Raw genomic sequence first — 20237 nt, 5'->3', positions numbered from 1 at the left:
GTGCTAATATTCCCCCAAGAGTATAGCTGCAATGAGTTCATGAATTTCTTTACTTCTAAGATTAGTACCATCAGAATAAAATTGTAACTATGCAGCCGTCAACTACAGTTTCACATCAGATAGTGAGCTTTGGAGTCCCTAAGGAAAAATTACACTCTTTCTCTATTATAGGAGAAGAAGGCGTACAAACTTGTTAAATCATCTAAACCAGCAAACATGTATGTTAGACCCTGTTCCATCTAAACTGTTAAAAGATCTGCTTCCAGTCATGAATCCTATTTTGAACATTATTAATTCATCATTGTCATTAGGATATGTTCCCAAAACCTTCAAACTGGCTGTGGATTAAACCTCTCATTAAGAAACCACATCTTGATCTTAAAGACTTAGTAAATTACAGACAATCTAATCTCCCTTTTCTGTCAAGATACTAGAAAGGTAGTATCCTCTAGCTATTATTCCTTTTTAGAAAAAATGGTGTCTGTGAGGATTTCAATCAGGTTTTAGACCGTACCATAGTACTGAGACTGCTCTCATTAGAGTTACTAATGGCCTGCTTTATCATCTGATTGTGGTTTTATCTAGTTATTAGTGCTATTAGATCTTAGCGCGGCATTCGATTACTATCGATCACAGCATTCTCTTGGATAGACTAGAAAACTATGTTGGCATTAAGAGGAAGAGCCTTCCAGCATGGTTTAAATCATATCTATCTGACGCTATCAGTTTGTAGCATTAAATGAAATTATCATATCGATCAAAAGTGAAATATGGAGTTCCTCAAGGCTCAGTGCTAGGACGTTACTTTTTAACCTGTATGTACCTCTGGGAGATGTTATCAGGAGTCATGGTGTTAGCTTTCACTGCTATGCTGATGATACTCAGCTCTATATTTCAAGCGCAGCCTGGTGATACACCAAATTGAGAATCTAACAGAATGCATAGTCGATATAAAAGCTGGATGATGAGTAACTTCTTAATGCTAAATTCTGAAAAAACAGAGGTGCTAATAATTGGACCTAAAAACCCCACATATAATAATCTAGAACTCAGCCTATCACTTGGTAGCTGCTCTGTTAGTCTTCATCATCAGTTGAGAACCTAGGTGTGCTGTTTGACACTTAGTCTAGCAAAGCATCTGTAAAACTCGTTTTCCATCTTAAGAATTTATCAAATTAAAGCCTATGCTTTCAACCTCTAATGCATTATGAATTAATTCATGCGTTTATGACCTTGGTTGGTGTGTAATGCTTTATTTGGTGGATTTGTTCTGCTGCAGCTTAATAAACAAACTGCTAGTCCAGCATAGCAGCCAAGTCGCCACTAGAACTAGGAAGTATGATCATATTAGCCGGTTCTGTCAGCACTGCTGGCTCCCTATCAAACATCGAATAGATTTTAAAATCTTATTAATTACCTATAAAGCCCTGAATGGTTTGCTCCTCAATACTTGAGTGAGCTCTTATCCTATAGTCCTGCCCACGTCCGCTCAGGTTCACCAAAACTCACTGCCCATTTGATAATACCTAGAATATCAAAATCAGTGCGGTGGCAGATCCTTTTCTATCTAGCACCTAAACTCTGGAGACAATCTCCCTAACTCTGTTAGGGGAAGCAGACACCTTTCTGCCAGTTTAAATCTAGATTAAAAGACACATCTTTTTAAGCAGCCTACACATAACACCAACACACCTCTTTTCTCCTGCAATACAGTGTACTTGTGACATCGTAAAAAGAATGGCATCTACGCTAATATTAGTCCTGTCTCTTTCTCAATCAGTTTTTCACAGTTTGTATCAGACTAGATGGTGGATCAGCACCCAGAATTATGTTGTTCATCAGAGACCAGAGCACCTAGATGCACCCGTGGACCAATCACCAGATCTGATGCACACACACACACGCACACACTAAGTCATTTACACTACCTGACACAGCTGCGTTTAAAATTGAACTGGAAGTTAAGTGCTGGGTATCCGGTCAGAGGAGGGCAGCCCCAACTGATTCTGGTTTCTCCCAAGGTTTTCTCCATTCTGTATGCATAGGGTTTTGTTTCCTTGCACGCTGTAGCCTCTGGCTTGCTTGGTTAAGGGACACTTAATAGTAGTTATCGTTGAATTGACTACAGAGACCGTCTCTGCATTTAATAAGAAATTAGTCCTCTGAATCATTATACATCCCTGTCATTATACTGTACAGTGCTTTGATGCAACCTGTGTTGTTAAAAGTAGCTATATAAATAAAAATGATTGATTGATTGATACATTATAATTATTTATTTATTTATAATCTGCATTATACATATGAGACATAAATTCTTGAAATATATTTGATTTAGTTAACAGAAAAACAAGAAAAAATGCTTAATTTGCTTAATTTGTTCACACAAAGGAAACTCAAATGGCAAAGCAAGAATACAGCTGAAGTGATTGCATCAGTGTACACACACACACACACAAACAGAGCCACCACTTTCAGCCTTACTAACGACAGCTGGCTGGTACTTTATCAAAATAAAATATAGTGCATGCCTCTGTGTCACACTGTTGGAATGCAACAGAAATTCTAAGACGTTAACTTAAATAATAATAAATATAATTTATCATTTTTAGATGTGTTATCTCGCAAATGTAACATATTATGGAATATTTGGTTGTCAACTGAATGAAGGTGGATACACAAGCACAAAGCTCCATTTTGCAAACAGTTGGTGCTTAAGTCTTTAAAGTGCTACTTCTATATCAAGTCTGCCAGAAACTTCGTTCAGAAGCATGGTCACCGTCTAGGAGCTTTGTTTTCAAGGGTGCGTTCACTGTTCTTCTGCTGTAAATATCAAACAATGGTGCATTGCTGCGGGGTTGCCTGTATTCATCGTGGAGCTGCAAGCACCAAAAATTTAATCCATACCATTGCGGTTCAGTATGAATAAACACTCAAAGGGCTGAGCCAGGCCTAGCTGGAGTGTTGTGTTTCAAATAGTAAAATTAAAAAACTGAACATTATCTTTATTTGTCGTTTTTCTGAGAGTAGTACTTTTTTACTCTGCTCACGTCTGGACTAATGCTGCTGCTATCACAAGTTGTAGGCTTTTGTTTATATGCTTTGTGAATGTTCAAGAAACAAAGTCCAAACCAGTGAAATATGATTTTTCAAACCCCTGCTGATGACAACAAAACGATCACAATGATTGACATTTACAAGTCAGCACTCTCAGAGGGCAAGAAAATCTACATAAAAATTATCTATCATGTCTTATATGTTTATTTAATAAATGGAAATCTGATCTGTAACATTATATTAGATCATGCATTACAGTAGTCTTAATACATATCTATCTCAGTGTTAATCAAACATTAGAAGTAGAGCTGGGTAATTAATTCTATGCAATAGTGTGCATCTTTGTCAGTGAAGCTGGTTCTGCAATCAGCTATTAATCTCATTACATGCATGTTTCTACACAGAGCGCGGATTCACTAACTAGCTACGCAAAAAAAAAAAAAAATAAATATGTGTATGTATCATTTTCTGAAATAATTTGCGTAGCTTCTTAATGAACTACAGCTCTGTGTAAATATCTAACTTCTTCTGAAAGCATGTGAAATACATTTAACATGTTTTTACTCCAAACTCCCCTTCATAACCTCAGTAGTGTTTGAAACAAATCCTTCTTTGAGATGATTGCTTGTGATGTGATCGTTGATTGGCGTGCATTATTATCTGGCTTATTATAAAGAAATTTATGTTAAGTTGTGTGTTTATTAGTCTATGGGCAGGACTGTCAAACTTGGTAAATGGAGGGCGATTGTCCTGCAAGTTTAGCTCCAACTTGCCTCAACAGCATGGAAGTTTCTAACATGCCTAGCATGAGCAGTTGGCTTCAGGTGTGTTTAATCAGGTTGGAGTTAGACAGCCCTGGCTGTGGTATTCCATGAGTTTCTTCTGTTGATGTATTTGGAGTCTCGACACGAGAAATTGCCCTATGGCCTTAGGATGGAGATTTACTGCTGATCAAAGTAGCTTCACAGTTAATGTGCATGGACTTACTCGCAGCTATTAACGTTATCATGGAGTGCGATTTATTGATTGCTCGCCCAAACCTAATTGAAGAAAGAGAAATGACTCTCTGTCTTTTTAGCTAAGAATAAATTAAATAAATAGAAGCTTTATATTGTAGGGCTGTCAGTTTAACATGTCAATTAGTCTATTAGTAAAAATATTATGTAAATTAGAATATTTTAAAGCAGTTAACACACTGCCCTGTCTGAACCTGCGTTTTCTTACATTTACATTACATTACAACTCCCTTGATGGCAATGACTGCTCCACGACACAACCAGGTTTCCCTTTTTTAAGATCAGTGTAAAAGACTAAAAATACTTGTGAAATAAAAGAAAAATAAATAAAGCCCATACACTGACACACAGTCATGATTAATTATTATTAATGGAGGTTATTATTATTATTATTATCTTTGTTTCCTCTCATTTTCATCTTCTGTGGTTGTCTCTGAAGCATAAGGCTGCCTCTGCAGCAAGGAACCACTCTAGCACGTTTCTTTGCCTCTCTCTTTTTCTTCAACATTGTTTCAAACCACCTTAGCGAGACCAGCCTCTGCTAAAGGTAACTGCCTCCTCTCCATCAGAAGTTTGGACTTGTGACTGATGATGACAGATTTATGATTTTGGGATGAAATATCACTTGACGTCTGAGCTAGATTGCTATCTATTGGTTAAAACATTTTTGGATGTGTGCGGAGTTTAAAGACACGATGTAAACTATACTCTTAGCTGACTTTTTAAGTCAAGCTCTCCAGCTCTTAATGTACCTTTGTGTTTAGTTTTCTGAAGGAAGTAAATAAAGTGCTTTTGCATTCACACAGAAACACGCAGCATCTCCCTGACATGGCTGCATGGCTTCATTCTCTCTATCATAGGAGGAAAATTGAAAATAAAATAAATATAAAATAAATAAAAATGTGTATGTTAATTTGTTTAAGTGCAACATAACTTACACACTCAAAACATTGTGATAATGAGAAATCCAGCGAAAATGCAGTAAAATATAAAAATAATTAATTCTCATCATTGAAATTACACTTTGTGCAAGGTAGATGTCACAGTGTAGTTCAGGGAAGGAATGCGCTCTATGGATATAACTTTTAGCAACAGCTTTTAATATTCTGTTTCAAGAACAACTACTAATACAGGCAGGCAGGTAGGCAGACTTCCACACAATAAAGAAGGGCCGGATGATTTAACTTATATACAAAGTAAATGAACTGAGTAACTGTCCTCTTTCTTGTAAAAAAATTTCATCTCTTTTCACAAAAAATTAACTCATTATTAAAAATAAGTTAAATGTTTTATATTTTGCAGACCCACAATATATTTACATATACAGGTATTTACTAAAAACAAATGTACTTAAATATTCTGCATGACCTAAGGGTCATAGGATCCTAAATAAAGTGTACCAGGCTTTAGTAGAAAGGATATAGTGAAGCATTTTTTCCTTATGTGGGGAAAAGTCCAAAGCGGGTTTAAAGACACGATGCAAACTATATAACCAGCTGACTTTTAAGTCAAGCTCTCAGCTGTAGTGTACCTTTGTATTTAGTTTCTGAAGGCTAAATAAAGTGCTTTTGCATTCACACAGAAACTGTATCTCCTGACACTTGGCTGCATAAGCTACATTCTCTATCATAGGAGAGGAAGAATTAGAACAAGCTTGTATGGTAGACCTATTCCATCTAAACTATTAAAAGATTTGCCCGAAATCCATAGATCCTAATGCAGCCATTATTAATTCATCATTGTCATTAGAATATGTTCCCAAAGCTTCAAATTGGCTGTAGTTAAGCCTCTTGACCCCAAAGACACATCAGACCTATCTCTAATCTCCTTTTCTGTCAAAGATACTAAAAAGGTAGTATTCTCACAACTATATTCATTGTTAGAAAAACAGTATCTGTGAGGATTTCAATCAGAATTCAGAGTACAGAGACTGCTCTCATTAGGTTACAGATGACCTACTTCTATCATCTGATTGTATCTGTTTGTATTTAGTTATTGGTGCTATTAGACCTGCATTTAACTCCAAACCTAAAGTCACTCTCTCCTTCTGTACTCCTCCAGCAGTTCTACGATTGCTGTATAACAATTTTTCCCTGAACTTTTGTCAACCTGGCCTTTTTGCTAGATTTTCTCACTTGCTGACTGTCTACAATGAAACAAATCATAAAAGCAAAATATCAATAGATAGTATATTTTTAAAAAAATTCTTTACCGTATGCTTAAATTCTTACTTCTGAAACAGTTCTGTTCTTTTACTGCAATGTGTAAAAAGGATGCAGTATATGATTTAAAGTCGGTATGTGTGTTTTAAACAGTCCTTAAAAAATGTTGCAGAGAATAGGGAGCATCCGACATGGACACATAATTTTCTACTTTTTCATCATTATTTAAAAGATCTAGCAGAACATCACTTTTTTTAATAAAAAATGTGTATGTTAATTTGTTAGAATTACAACATAACACACACTCAAACACATTGTGATAATGAAATCCAGCCGAAAATGCAGTAAAATATAAAAATAATTAATTCTCATGTTGAAATTACACTTTGTGCAAGGTAGATGTCACAGTATATTGGATTCAGGAAGGTCGCTCTATGGATATAACTTTTTTAACAGCTTAATATTCTACACAAGAACAACTACTAATACAGGCAGGCAGGTAGGCAGACTTCCACACACAATAAAGAAGGAGCCGGATGAGTTAACTTATATACACAGTAAATGAACTGAGTAACTGTCCTCTTTCTTGTAGAAAAATTTCATCCTCTTTTCTAAAAATTAACTCATTGTAAAAATAAGTTAAATGTTTTATATTTTGCAGACCCCCAATATATTTACATATGAACATTTACTAAAAACAAATGTGTAAATATTCTGCACTTGACCTAAGAAGTCCTTGAGGATCCTAAATAAAGTGTACCAGGCTTTAGTAGAAAGGATATGGTGGAAGCATTTTCCTTATGTGGAAAAGTCCAGCTGGAAAGAGGTTATTTACCTCTTTCTAATATAAAGTGGAGGACTGGCCTCTCTCTTGGTCACAATCTGCAGCAAGCTATGGTTTCTATATGACTGTCCTGACCTTTAAATCTTTAAAGACCATTTATTGAGTTTGTCTCTTACATATTTGAGTGGATTTAGCACAACAGAAATTTAGTTCCTTGAATGGTGATTTTTGATTAGTATAATGTAAAATTCAGTATCTAAGCTATTTTATTCATAAAAATTGAAGGAGCATAGTTCACAATAAAAGCTAGTGTCCTCCTGAATGTTTGTATGTTTGCACAGCGTGATCATAAACAAAAATAACACATCATTTTCTCGGGCCACATGTAAAATTTTATGAATTGCGATAAAGTAGATAGTTAAAATAGTTGTTTGTCTTTCCAATTATTATTATTTTGAGCTGTGTTATTGGTTACTGTGTTATTTCAAAGGCTGCAAATGTGTTTTATACATAATGGTGTAATTAATAAATGCATAATAATTGTCATAATCATTGCAACCATAATAACACCTCAGACAGTAATTACCAACAAAATATGCAGAGACCTTCAAACACACATTAGATCATAAAATCTAAGTTATTATTTTTGAACACTCAGTTGAAGTTGTGGAGTAAATGTCATCTTTGTTGGGGAAATGCTTTATCATTTATAAGCTATTTTATTGCATGTTTGTCTTGCAGAGAATGAGCACCTTTTACTGATTACATAAACTGAGTTTTAAAATCTCACTTAACTGCATATGTTGAACACAAATCATAATAAAAATACATCTTGATGGGCCACTAAGAATTAAAAACGTTGGGCAGGATACCTACTAGTACATATTAAAGCGGCACATTTATAATGCATGACATTTTATTGACTTTCCATACTGATCCATAATTAAAGAATAATAAAAAGTGAGTTTATAAAAAGTCTAAGTCTTAAAAAGGAAGATATGAATACCAATGACACTGTCAATGTTTTATGGTATCTTACCTCTAGATGAGTACCAGGCCCACATGTCCCAGATCTTTCTTTTGCGAATGTCAAGCCCTTTCAGGATGTAAACCCAGGAGTAAATGGAGTAAACTGAGGAGCTGGTTAGTAAAAACATAACAGATTACAGGACAGAGGCTGTATATGCCTCACTTTAAGTCCTGAGGAAGCAGTCAAAAGTTCAGTAGGACTTTATACAATTTAAAACTTATTTCAACAAGTGAAGATACATACATATATTTTAGATTCATTACAAGTAAATAATAAATTTTCTTTGATGAAATATATTAGAAATTTCAATAGAAATAGAAATTTCAATAAAACTAAACTAACAGATCATTAAATTAGAAAAACTACTACTATAACTACACCTTTGTAGTAAAATGTAGTAAGCTAAGCCACAACAACCACACGACAAAAATGCATTTGCTAAATCTAGCATTTTAACTATTTTTATATTGAACCAAAATAATAACAGTCAGCGCTCAATAAAAATGTAATTCCAAGAAGGCATAATAGTTTCAGGGACGCCATTACAAAACATCTGCGGCTCAAATTTTTAGCACAACTTGTTTTAGATTGCTTTCCACAGCAGTTTAGTACCACTTTAAGAGGAACCTACTACGTAGTATATACATTTGTGGTAAGTAGGTAGGACTACCTGAATTATTGAAAGGAATACAGGCTGAAAATGTTTATCAATTAATGTGAACTAATGTTTTTAGTAATTATGATCTGAGTTATCAAGCATGTTCATATATTCTTCGCAGCCGTTAAATGGACAGACTCAGCTTTGGACAATCCTGGGAACATAGCATGTGAATTCTGTTGACATCAAATCTGGTAAGTCATCATTATCTAAGCATTAGCTTATCATGGTTTCATCGTGGCCCTTTAACTGGCGGTGGCTTGGTCCTTTGAAAAACTGAATACCAGTATGTTATTAATGATGCGCCAATTGTGAAATAACATGAATGAACATGAAGTTGAAGCTTTTGCACACAATATACACTTTGATCTTAACTTTCTGCTTCATTCTTAAACAGCATAACAGTAAAATCAACAGCAGTAACTGTTAATTAATTTTGAAATTTTGGGTATTTCAATTGCATTTATTAAATAGTTTAATAGGTTACTTAATATTAAAGGATAAAAAAAGCTGTATTTTCCGGTGCCGCTATTTTGAAGAATATGACTACATAATGTTAAACAAGACATTTTGAATGCATAAAAATAATAACATTACTGCAAACCTTTTAACCATTTCTTGTTATGTGCATATGCAGTGCCTTCCAACTTCAAAACATAAATCTATAAGACTGTAATTTTTGTGAAGAATCGGCAACAAATTAGGACACAATCATGAAGTGGGCAAAATGTATTGGATATTTCTAAACTTTTAACAAATAAAAAAACGGAAAAATACTTTCCAAAATAATACCATAATATATACAGTGCCTTGTGAATACTACCATATACACTGTATACTTTTTGTGCATAGGAAACAAAAATTATTTCTCTGACATGCCAATTAGACATAAAACCATAAATACATCAAAAGCGCAACATAATTATAAAAAGGAATTTTGTTTGTACTTCAGAATCAAATTTGTATGTGTGGTTTTATTAGTTTTTATTTTTTATTTATTAGTACTATTATTTACTTGTTTTTGTGAGATATTAAAACTGTTGCTTAGTGTTAAATTCTCGTCAAGTGCTCCTTCCCTGAACCACTGTGACACAGGGGAGAGAATAAAGATAATCATTTGGATAATATTTTCAGTCATTGACAGCAAATGGCACTCTTCACCTCAACATATGAAACCTACTGTATTCCTCCAGAGAGGACTGTAAGATTGTAGAACTGCAGAATTGGTTTGCAATAAATAAATGATTGTAATTACACTTATCTGTATTTCATGTTTTTATACTGTAACGTTACAGAGATCATTTTATTAGTTTTAGATGTAGCATTAAAGACTATAAAACATTTTAATGCTATACTGTTACTAAAATGGTCATTTTCACCTTATCTTTACAGCTCAATTCGTTTTTCTATCTTTTTATATTTACCTGTACTATAAAATGTGTAGGTTCGGTTTGGGGGTGGGGGTCTAAAGTCTTAAAAAAGGTTTTATTGCTAAGATGATACAAGTATCTATATAAACTATAAATAAATATTTTACTTTTTTAGCTAAAAATATGTAGTGATTTTTATATATTTTAAAACTCTTTACAAAATCAAAAAAAACGTTACAGGTTACAAAAAAAAGAGGAAAAAGGTCTGATACTTAAGATAAACAAGCCAACAAGTTGCAGATGTAGACTCCTCATGAAATACTGCAACTGAAAACTCCTGCAACTAACACACTGGTTTTCAAGTTCAAAAACAAGTCACCACTTTAGTTGAGGGCCACGAATTAAGTTAATGATGAATACTGTATTTGAATGTGAACAGAATTCATGCTATGTGGTATTCTTGGCCAGGTGAGGTCTCTTCATTTACCTGGAGAGGCTATGAACATGTAACTATTATTAAAAAAAGTAACAAAGCAAGCATTAGTTCTCGCATTAATCGAGACTGTCCCCGGCTATGCGCATGCATGAGGTGATGTGGATTTTGTACACTCATTAAGAAAGTGACTAAATGGTTTTACCTACAAATATTTACTATTTTTAATGCACAAATTTGTGACAATTTATGTACTGTAAACATAGATTTATTAATTCATGTACCCTTACCGTCAAGTGTTACCAAACTTTTTGATGCCACACTGGCCAGAGTAAAAATGCAAAGAATTTTGCAATTTTCCTTTTCACTTGGAACCTCAACTGAGATGGTACTAATAAAAAATTACCATGTACTGTAATCCCCAAAGTACCAAACCCGTGTGCCGGTAAGAAGTGAAGAAAAGCGTCATTACGAATATGAAACAAATACATGGTTTGGCAATTCAACACATCAGCAAATACATTAGTTAACCTACCCTTCATTGTTAATATGTGAACCAGGCCATTTCACAGCCGAGATCCACAAAGGACTGTTTTGGCTGTTGTTCCCTTTTCAACCTCTTCACCCCATAAGATCTGCAGAGTAGACAGTGAGATAATGTTTTTCTTGTGCAAACTGTCAGAACTATATCATTAACTATTCTTGATAATATTTACTCAATGAGGTGAAACTATAAAATTGTATCTATAAAAACGCACGAATTTGCATAATAATAAATCAATATTTCAACCTTAACAAATATGTAGTAATACTTAGCATCTTCAGGCTACAAACTTCTCTGGATCAGTAACTTGGGCCAGACCTTGAACGAAAGAAAAAAAGTTATCTTGTTGTCTAAATTTAGTAGTATGCAGTATTTAAAATAAGCCAACAAACGAATTGCATAGGGATAGCATGACACTAAACCCTGAGACCATACAGATTTATTCTCCTCCACAGGCATGTGCAACAAATTATATATAATTATAAATTATTATAAATTTACTTTCCTGTTATTCTCAATTATTGTGCATTTAAATCTTAAGTGACAATAAAGTTAAGTAACAAAAGGATTAATTTAAAGACGTTTTGCAAAAATGTTTCTGAAAATTTGTGTTTGGATAAAAACTGAACTCATGCTGCTTAAACATAACAGTTTTTTGATAGCACCACAGATCCATAGTGTTCACTTCTCCTTCAAATAAATGGCTTATTTATTTTTAGAAAATATTTTACATGGTTAAACTAAATTATACATCACTGCAAATTTATAAACCAAAACAAATGGTTGATTTAATGAACTTAGTAGTGGGGGCAGAAATGCAACCTTTATTTCACAGTAACTATCTGCACTGTATGAACATCCACTGACAACAAGCCCCTAAAGGACCTTTGCAAAAAATAAAAATGAAGGTTTTTAAGCGTGCGCATGAGAAAAGTTTAGTGTGAAAATGAGAAACTATTGCTTATTATTCTAATTAATTTAACTGACCAGTAAAGGGAGTCAGTCTTATCCCATCCATTAGAGATACTGAAATGCATATTAAAGTTGACTATGCATAATTTATCCAGTGTGGTAAGCGATACACGATCCAGTGGTTATCCTTGGTATTCCCCAGCCTTCACTTGTCATAAAATAATCTGTGATTGTTTTGAATTACTCTGATGGTTCCAAAGCAGTATAAAGTTATATACTAACCATACTTCATCAGAATAACTTTTGTTCTGTTAGTAAAATTTTTGGATAGAAATAAAAAGAGAAATTTGGATAATGCAAATGTATAAGACAAATACTGCTTTCAATATTAGTGTTATTTAAAATGGTGTTACGACACTTTCAGTTATTAAAAAAGTTCCTCAATATATAACATGTTGACAAAGGTTTCGTAGTATGGTTGGAATTCCCCAAAGAACTGTTAATCCCACATTGAAAACAAAAATATCTTTCTTTCTGTTGAGTAAGTAGCTAATAAATGTAAACTAGAATGATATCAGGATTTTTTAGAACAGTTTGGTGACTGTAGCTAAAATAACCTCACAAATTTTTAATAAAGATGGCACTATAGGCGGCTCTACAACCCATTTATGATATTAAAGGAGGTGCCTGGTAGATTATATTGAGTTTATGGTTCTTGAAGGATTTTAAGATGCTATCATCATAAATATCTCCCCAGAGTGCTACTTTATTATGAGACCACGTGGACAATCAAATGGAGTACTGCCTTGGCCATTCAATTAAAATATGTTTTACACTCAAATATTTCCCCACATCTTTCTATAAACTGGTCTCTCTTCACCTTTTTAAAAGACATGAATGAGTGAATCTTGTATGATCTATTCAACTAACGTATACACAACCCTGATCCTATCGAGTTTCTAAATTATAAAAGGTATTCCTTTGATTCAATAATGGGTTTATCTCATATATAGTTTGTTATGTATACATTCATTTCCACTCTGTTACGATAGGATTGCCACGATATTAGGGATGCTGCTTGATTGGAGCTGCATTATTTTATCAATATCATGTTGTATTACTGTAGTTTATTTCGGGGTATCGCGGAAAAGATTTGGATATGTCTAACTTAATTGCTCCAATATCATTTTTTTGAGAATCAGACAGATGACTCAATAATATGAAGTAATTTCTCGTAACTTTTACAGAGTTAGACAACAAAACACACTGTTGCAGCATGACGTGGGTTAAACCATCTCATCAGTCTCCAAGTCTCCCAGTCACAAGCACGACAGGAGCAACAACAGGTTCCTGTTGTTTCCCCTGTTCAGGTTAGAGACTGCCGCATATAATAGGCTTTCAGCATGTTAATATGGCAAATTCTTGTTTCTGCGGCGCCTCTCAGGTGTGCGAAGAACATAATCGGTGTCACTCAATTTTTTTCTCGATTGTATATGGACGGCAATCTTGCAGACAAAGCAGATCCAGGAGCAGGTAATAAAACTAATACCTGATCAGTTTAACTCTCGAATATTGCTTTCTTGTCATATCTCTGTTTCATAGTCTTCTGAGCAGGGTCAAAGTTTGGCGTGCCATGGAACAAGCCTCACGCAAATGCTCCCGAGCAGCCGACGTACTGAAGGACATTAGTTTGCACTTGGACTCTGGGGCTAAATGTTTCTCCTTCAGCACTTTTAAAGGGCCACGGACAGTATGTCCAAACACGAGCCTCGGCAGGACTGAAACCAAGGGACTCCTGTGCCTCACGGACAGCAAAAGCATCAAAGGAGACCCCTTCATCCCAATCCCTACCTGTATCCAGACAATATTTACGTAACATAGACTTTGTGCTCTGGTGGAACACCGTTCAAGTGCCCCTGACTTGCCCGGGATGGTAAAAGCTGGAAACACAGTGCTTTGAATTGCAAGTGTCCTAACACACAGTTAAATACACAGACATAAATTTGTCCCTGATCACTCGCGAGATAACCAGAATAACCTTAGGAAGTCAGATATCATAAAAAACTTCATAAAGGGCCCCAATAATGGTAGATGCAGTGATCTTGCAGACGGAATAAACTAAGGAGAAAGCGAGTTGTAGCACACATAACCGTTAAAAAGGCGATTACCAGCCTTTGACCAACACTTTGACCCTACACAGTCAATGATTACTCTTTCAAGCGGTTCTTGTACAATGGGTATTGGAGTAAGGGGAGCACTTGGGATTACCTGATTTGGTTTACCACTGCACTGGCAAGTCTGACAGGTCCGGCTTATTATCTAGCAACATCTGCAACTAAACCAGGCCAGAAGAAGAAACATAAATTCTGCGATAAGTTTTAGTAATTCCTAGATGACAGATAGAACATGGTCATGTACAGAGTGATAGTACTGTGGGGTCGATTACACAGAAGGAATGACCACCTGAGTGTACAGTATCAGTCAGCTCCTGTTCAAGTGTGGAACTCCTTACGCATCAACAAAGAATCCTCAACAAATAACCCACTGGTTGCTGGATCAACTGTTCTGGGGAAGCGCAGCATCAAAACAACGTTTCCAAAAAGTCTCATCATTTCCTGTGCTGTGATTATCTGCTCCGCGAGTTATCACGTAAATTTAGCTTCGAAACTCCTCTTTATCTGTTTCCACGGATGCAAGGTCTCTCCACACCTGAGCTCTAGATAATGAAGGTTTGTCTATATGCATGAGCATTATTCTCAAAGTAAACTCCTCATTATCCAGCTAGCAGCACCAAGGGGCGGGTCGACACATGCAGGGAAAGTGTCAGGAAGCGGCGAGGACAATTCGTCTCATCTACAGTACAGGTACCTTGTCAAAACCTCTAATGAGCGGAATCACTTTACCCCAACAATATCATTCCCAAGGATAAACGACCGCCTTTAATCGGTAAATCTGGAAGCACAGCTACCACGTCACGACCGATTCACAAGCTCACGCAAGTGGATTTTTATGTACAGGGGGCTTTAACAACACCCATTTCAATACCTTGCATGAGAATACTTGGCACCACGATCATCTGTTCATTCAAAACAAGCACATTAGCGATCAACACAGAGTGGGCAGCACCGTATCGAAGTATCTGGATTGGTCGCTGATCTGCGGAATTACGGTTGTGAAACTAACCCTTTAAAATGAGCGGATGATAACTTGCTTCCAACATTCTTTTCAAAGATAACGGTTAGAAAGCATGGGTGTAGTCTGAATTAATCCTACAGTTGTGGAGTCGGGGCATGTTACTTTTGGAAACCACGACAATCAGCAATCAAGTGACCAGCACATGGCAATGGTAACATTCTCTCATCTCTATCTCCCCTGATCTGTTTTAACCTTAGCCGAGGAGGAGGAATGGGTTGGCTGGGTCACAGTTACCACTGGTGTGAGCAGGACCCTGTCCAATGTTCTGAGCGAACAATAGAAAACACAGGTTTATGCGTGAGCATGAACTCGCTCGGCATGAACAGCCGGCAGGATACAGAGTTTACTTTTGTTCATTCAGAGTATACAACAATGCGCTCAGGTAAACAATTCTTGAATTCTTCAGTAAGATAAATTCATACAACTCACCAAGTCCACTGTCTTGTGGCTGTACACCATTTAATCAAACAGTAAGCTCTTTGCTATGGCGAATTCACAAAGAATCTGTTGCATATTTTTTTATGGTTCCTAAATGGGTTATCTATATGCTTCTGGCACTGATTCATAAGCCCTTAATATTGCGGACTTCACCGTTTCATAATTTAAACTTTCCTCAACTGAAGCGCCGAACAAATCTCCTGAAGCACACACAGTTTACTGTAATAGCAAAGTCCATATGTCAAGTAGCCAATGTAAGGTTGTGTGATCGCTCAAATGCTTGAAAGTATGAATCCGCCGTCTTCACGAAAATTTGGAACAGTGAAATATATTTACTTACGTCAGTATGGTGTGAACTGGACAGAGCAGGTGGGGCACTCACCGGGCAGCTGTGGTTATACCAGAACCAGGGATGGGAGGAGAAATAAGCGTGCAGCTTTTACAGCTTCTATGTCTAGCTGTCTCAGCTTAACCTGCTTATCGGCTTCTATCTCTAGTTGGCCAGATCTTGGTGTAATTCCAACTCAGCTTGGTGGTAGCGTGCTTTTCCTGAGCCTCATACTGTAGTTTGGCCAGGCCAGCAGCAAATCAGCTGTCTGCCATTGAATCGGACCGAAGCGAGAGGCGATATCGGATCAAGGGCGGTGAGTGCAACCTTAGGTTCAACCTCCATTTCACCCTCAGCTGTATCACTATCCTGCCCTGTATCTGTCCATTCAAGAAGGAGCTACGGTCTTTCTCAGTTTACTGAGAGGGATTCAACTCTTTCAGTCCACATTACCAGCAAACCCCAGTTAAACCAACCGATCATAAATAACATTCCAGAAATTTTCCTCTTTTAAGGTTTGTTTGCTATTACAATTTGATAATGTTCAGCAGATTTTGAATTAAGTCATCTTTGCGACATTTATCAAATTCTAGAAGTCGGACTCTAATAAATGAATCCAAATTAAACATGGCCACATAATACAAAAGCGTATTGAACTAGAAAACAAATTTGCCTTAACCAATGAATAAACGCCCCCTCTCTACGAACCCTATAACTAGCTCTACAAATGAAATCGCTTTGTCAGCACGTGTTGAAGCCCAGCAAACCAATGCCCACAAAGAAAAAACTACAGGACTTTTAGATCCCGGACGAGCCCCAAAAATGTTCTGATCTTAAGATGGACTAGGGGTGTATGGGTGAACACTTAAATTTAAGAGACATTGGTAGGCAGAATATCAACACTGGTTACAATAAGCGATGACACGAACAAGCAGAGATGCTGAATGAGGTGATTTATTTACAATGAATAGCAAGTGCAAAAGAATTAATACTAATTAAAGAAAAACATTTATAAAAGAATCATTTCAAGTGTAAAAAAGCAGAACAGATAGAAAGACTATTTATTAGTGTGGCTGAAAATAAGCCAAAAAGCCAATCTATTTACGACAAGTTCCCCTTTAAAACTGACCTAAGAAAAACAAAAGAAAGGAAAAAAGAAAAATCTTCACGTCAGGATGTCTAAACTGCTCTTCTTAAGAAGTACATGGGTTGTACGCACCACCTTACCTAGTGTATCTCTAGACAAAGAATCACCTAAATGTTGGGATGTAAACCACATAGCTTGCTTTCCTTAGCCGATCTTTCTGCCACCAACAATGTCAACCATTTTACAACATGAGTCTCAAACAAAATCTATCCATCAGTCTCTAAACTAGGCTTTAAAACCCAGTTGAGAATGGCGATTGGTTGAGAAACCTGAGCAATGGACCACTATCTGCACAAATCAGGAGAGCAGACTGACGGGGTTAGTTGAAATGCTGGCATGTGAAGCAACAATCAGGAAGCAGGGCGGCAGAGTTGGTTGGACTACACGTGGATGAAGGCAACCAATCAGCAGCAACAACAAAGGATAAACTGAAATAAAGCAGAAAATAACATACAAAAGAAACCCAATAACGTTCTGTAACGTAACACACTCCATTTACCATTTATTATTAACATACTGATTCAAGTAAAGGTTTTATATCAGTAGCTGGTATTGTGCACTCATAACATTGAACTGGAGTGCTTCTTTGCCTGTTTTATCAGCCTCTTTATTGCCTCAATCCCATGTATGTCCTGTTATCAATATAAAAAGCAATGTTAAAATCTTGTCTCTTTCATAATATCGAATTATTATAGGATGATCCATTTTCAAAAGACTTGAGTGCTTGGATTTAGAGTCTGTGCAAATAGAAAAAAAAACAATAATGATGCTCCTTTTCTCTAAAAAGCAATGCAGAAGCTTCCAGCTGTGAGATTGAACTTTGTCCAGGTATGCACTTTCCAAAACGTTTTAGACAATCACTGCTGCTGCACCACATGACTCTCTGACTTTGATCCATCTGTATTTCCCGGGACATGGGCTGAAGCTATGCCTTACATCCAGAAATTCTTCTTGATAATCAACTAGATGACTACTTTATTTTTTTACATTGGGCCAAGTTCATCGCAATGCTGGTTTTGAATACTCCAGGGTAGTATTTGGCACAAATGTGTTGGCATTAAAATGTTCAAGATAATGTTTATGCTCTCCAGTGAGGTTTTATGAATTGAAATGGGCACAGTGTACCTTGATATTCATATAGGTGTAATTGATGAAAGACTATGCTGGAGATATGCTGGGTTTCTTTTTATTGGCTTTTTAGTTTAAAGCAAAATTGAGAAACCAATTTTAGCCTTCTATTATGATGGTTCTCCTGCTTCTACTGTATACAGACTTTGAATTGGAGATGTCCTAAAGGCTCTAAAGCAAGTCTTAATCAGTATGATGTACATTATCCAACATTTTAATGTATGATTTTCTAGAAGATCTGTAGATTACTTAGTCCCATAGTCCAATTTGGCCAAACTGATGTCCTATCAGAGGTCTTAAGAGTACTTTATAATCTGCACCCCATTTAATCTTTACCAAAGAACTTTTATAATATCTGCTTTAAAAAATATGTTTATTAACATTTATCATTTATTTGTTATATGTGGAATAAAAAGACAAATAAATTGATATAATTGATCATAATAAATGATAAATGTATTATCAAAAATAAGCAGTTTTAGCAGTTCTCTTTCTAAAAACCAACTCTGGATCTCAGTAGTATAAGATCTCCAAAAGATTCATTTAATTCATCCGATAAAATGAATTATGTTGTATCTTACTAATACAGATGATCCACCAGATAGACGTTGAATATCAGCGATCAAACATATTATAAATTTTAGACTTTTCAGTGTCAATTGGGCTGTTGTGTCAATTGAGTTTCCTGAGCGGAAAGCAATGGGATTATAAATCCTTGCTAATTGCTGCAATACTAAAGTTTGCCTTCAATCCTCTGCAATTCCACTGGATTATATGATTGTTCATTTTCCCCTTTGGGAGCTGTGGCTTCCTCTGAGTCAGATCCGGGCTGCAAACCATCCTTGTGTGTGCCTCCGGTAGTGTCGGGCTGGAGTGTCAACACCCCTTGGTACACCGATGACTCAAGTGGGGCCACTACTTGAAGGATTTGGATGTGTAGTTGCTTCACCCAATCCTAACGCTGCTGGCTTATCTGGGCGATTTGGCTTGTGCAATCAGTGTAGAGCCGTCCTCCCAGGTTCAGTGGCCCCTAGAAACTTCTGTGGCAACCCAGAAACGCTCCTGTCTTACAGAGGAGATTGCGCATCCTCCTGGTGAAGGATGCAATTGGGCCAGTCTTTCGAGCCAGATGAAGGCAGGGTTTACAGCCCCTACTTCATTGTAACCAAGAAAAGTAGTGGCCTCACTTGCCAGGAAGTGGGCGCTGAACTCCTAAATTATCTCAATGACTGGCTAATTCTGGCTCAGTCACAGAGAAGTTGTGCAAGCACAGATAACCTCAGCCAGTTGGAACCGTGTCAAATGGGAAAAGAGCAAACTCTCCCTGTTCAGCGATCGCTTTCGGTCTAGAGTTGAACTCGGTGAGTTCATTCATCCACTTCATTACTGGATACACTTCAAGTCCGTGATGGGCATGGCGCAGTGGGACACTTTCCAATCACACCGGCTTGTCGTCGCACTTTCCAGCCCATGGACAGACCTTGCATTTTCTACAGGCGGAGGCCTTAGAACCGTGTTGCGGTGACAGTGTCGTAGATCAACCATCAGGAGGTGGTTCACGGTCATCGCATGTCACGGCACGCCAGGCATCTCCTATGGAGTCATTCACAGTTCAAATCACTGTGCGTTGTTCGGGTCTGAACCACCTAGAGAATGACGACTCACCCGAGACAATTCAGCTGATTTGGAGTCGTGCGAGGAGGCTCTGGTCAACCTGTGCTTCTCGTAGTTCACTCCCATTGACAGCTGTTTCTCCTTGTTGCACTGTGTTAGCCCCACCGGACCTGGTTTTCTGAACTCAATCTCCTCATGACAGCCTCCTGGCATATTCCTCTGAGGAAGATCTTCTGTTTCATACTTAGCACCCACGTCGACCTGTGGAACCTTCATGTTTGGCTTCTGGACGGGGCGCGGCAGACTTAAGTGATTTACCACAGCCTGCCTTTGAACACTATTATTCAGGCTAGAGCTCCCTCTATGAGCAAGCCTTAGCCTTGAAGTGGAAGTCTATTCGCCCGAACTGGTGTTCTTCTCA

At 36.8% G+C, this 20237-nt stretch overlaps 1 pseudogene; it reads right to left on the bottom strand.

The window, feature by feature from the left end:
- The window catches only part of LOC122342865, a 30459-nt pseudogene that overhangs the window by 3136 nt on the left and 7086 nt on the right, over window positions 1–20237 (bottom strand).

This window comes from Puntigrus tetrazona, chromosome 4 (assembly GCF_018831695.1).
Source record: "Puntigrus tetrazona isolate hp1 chromosome 4, ASM1883169v1, whole genome shotgun sequence".
NCBI lineage: Eukaryota > Metazoa > Chordata > Actinopteri > Cypriniformes > Cyprinidae > Puntigrus > Puntigrus tetrazona.
The sequence above is the reverse complement of the archived record's forward strand: the minus strand, read 5'-3'. Positions and strand labels throughout refer to the sequence as shown.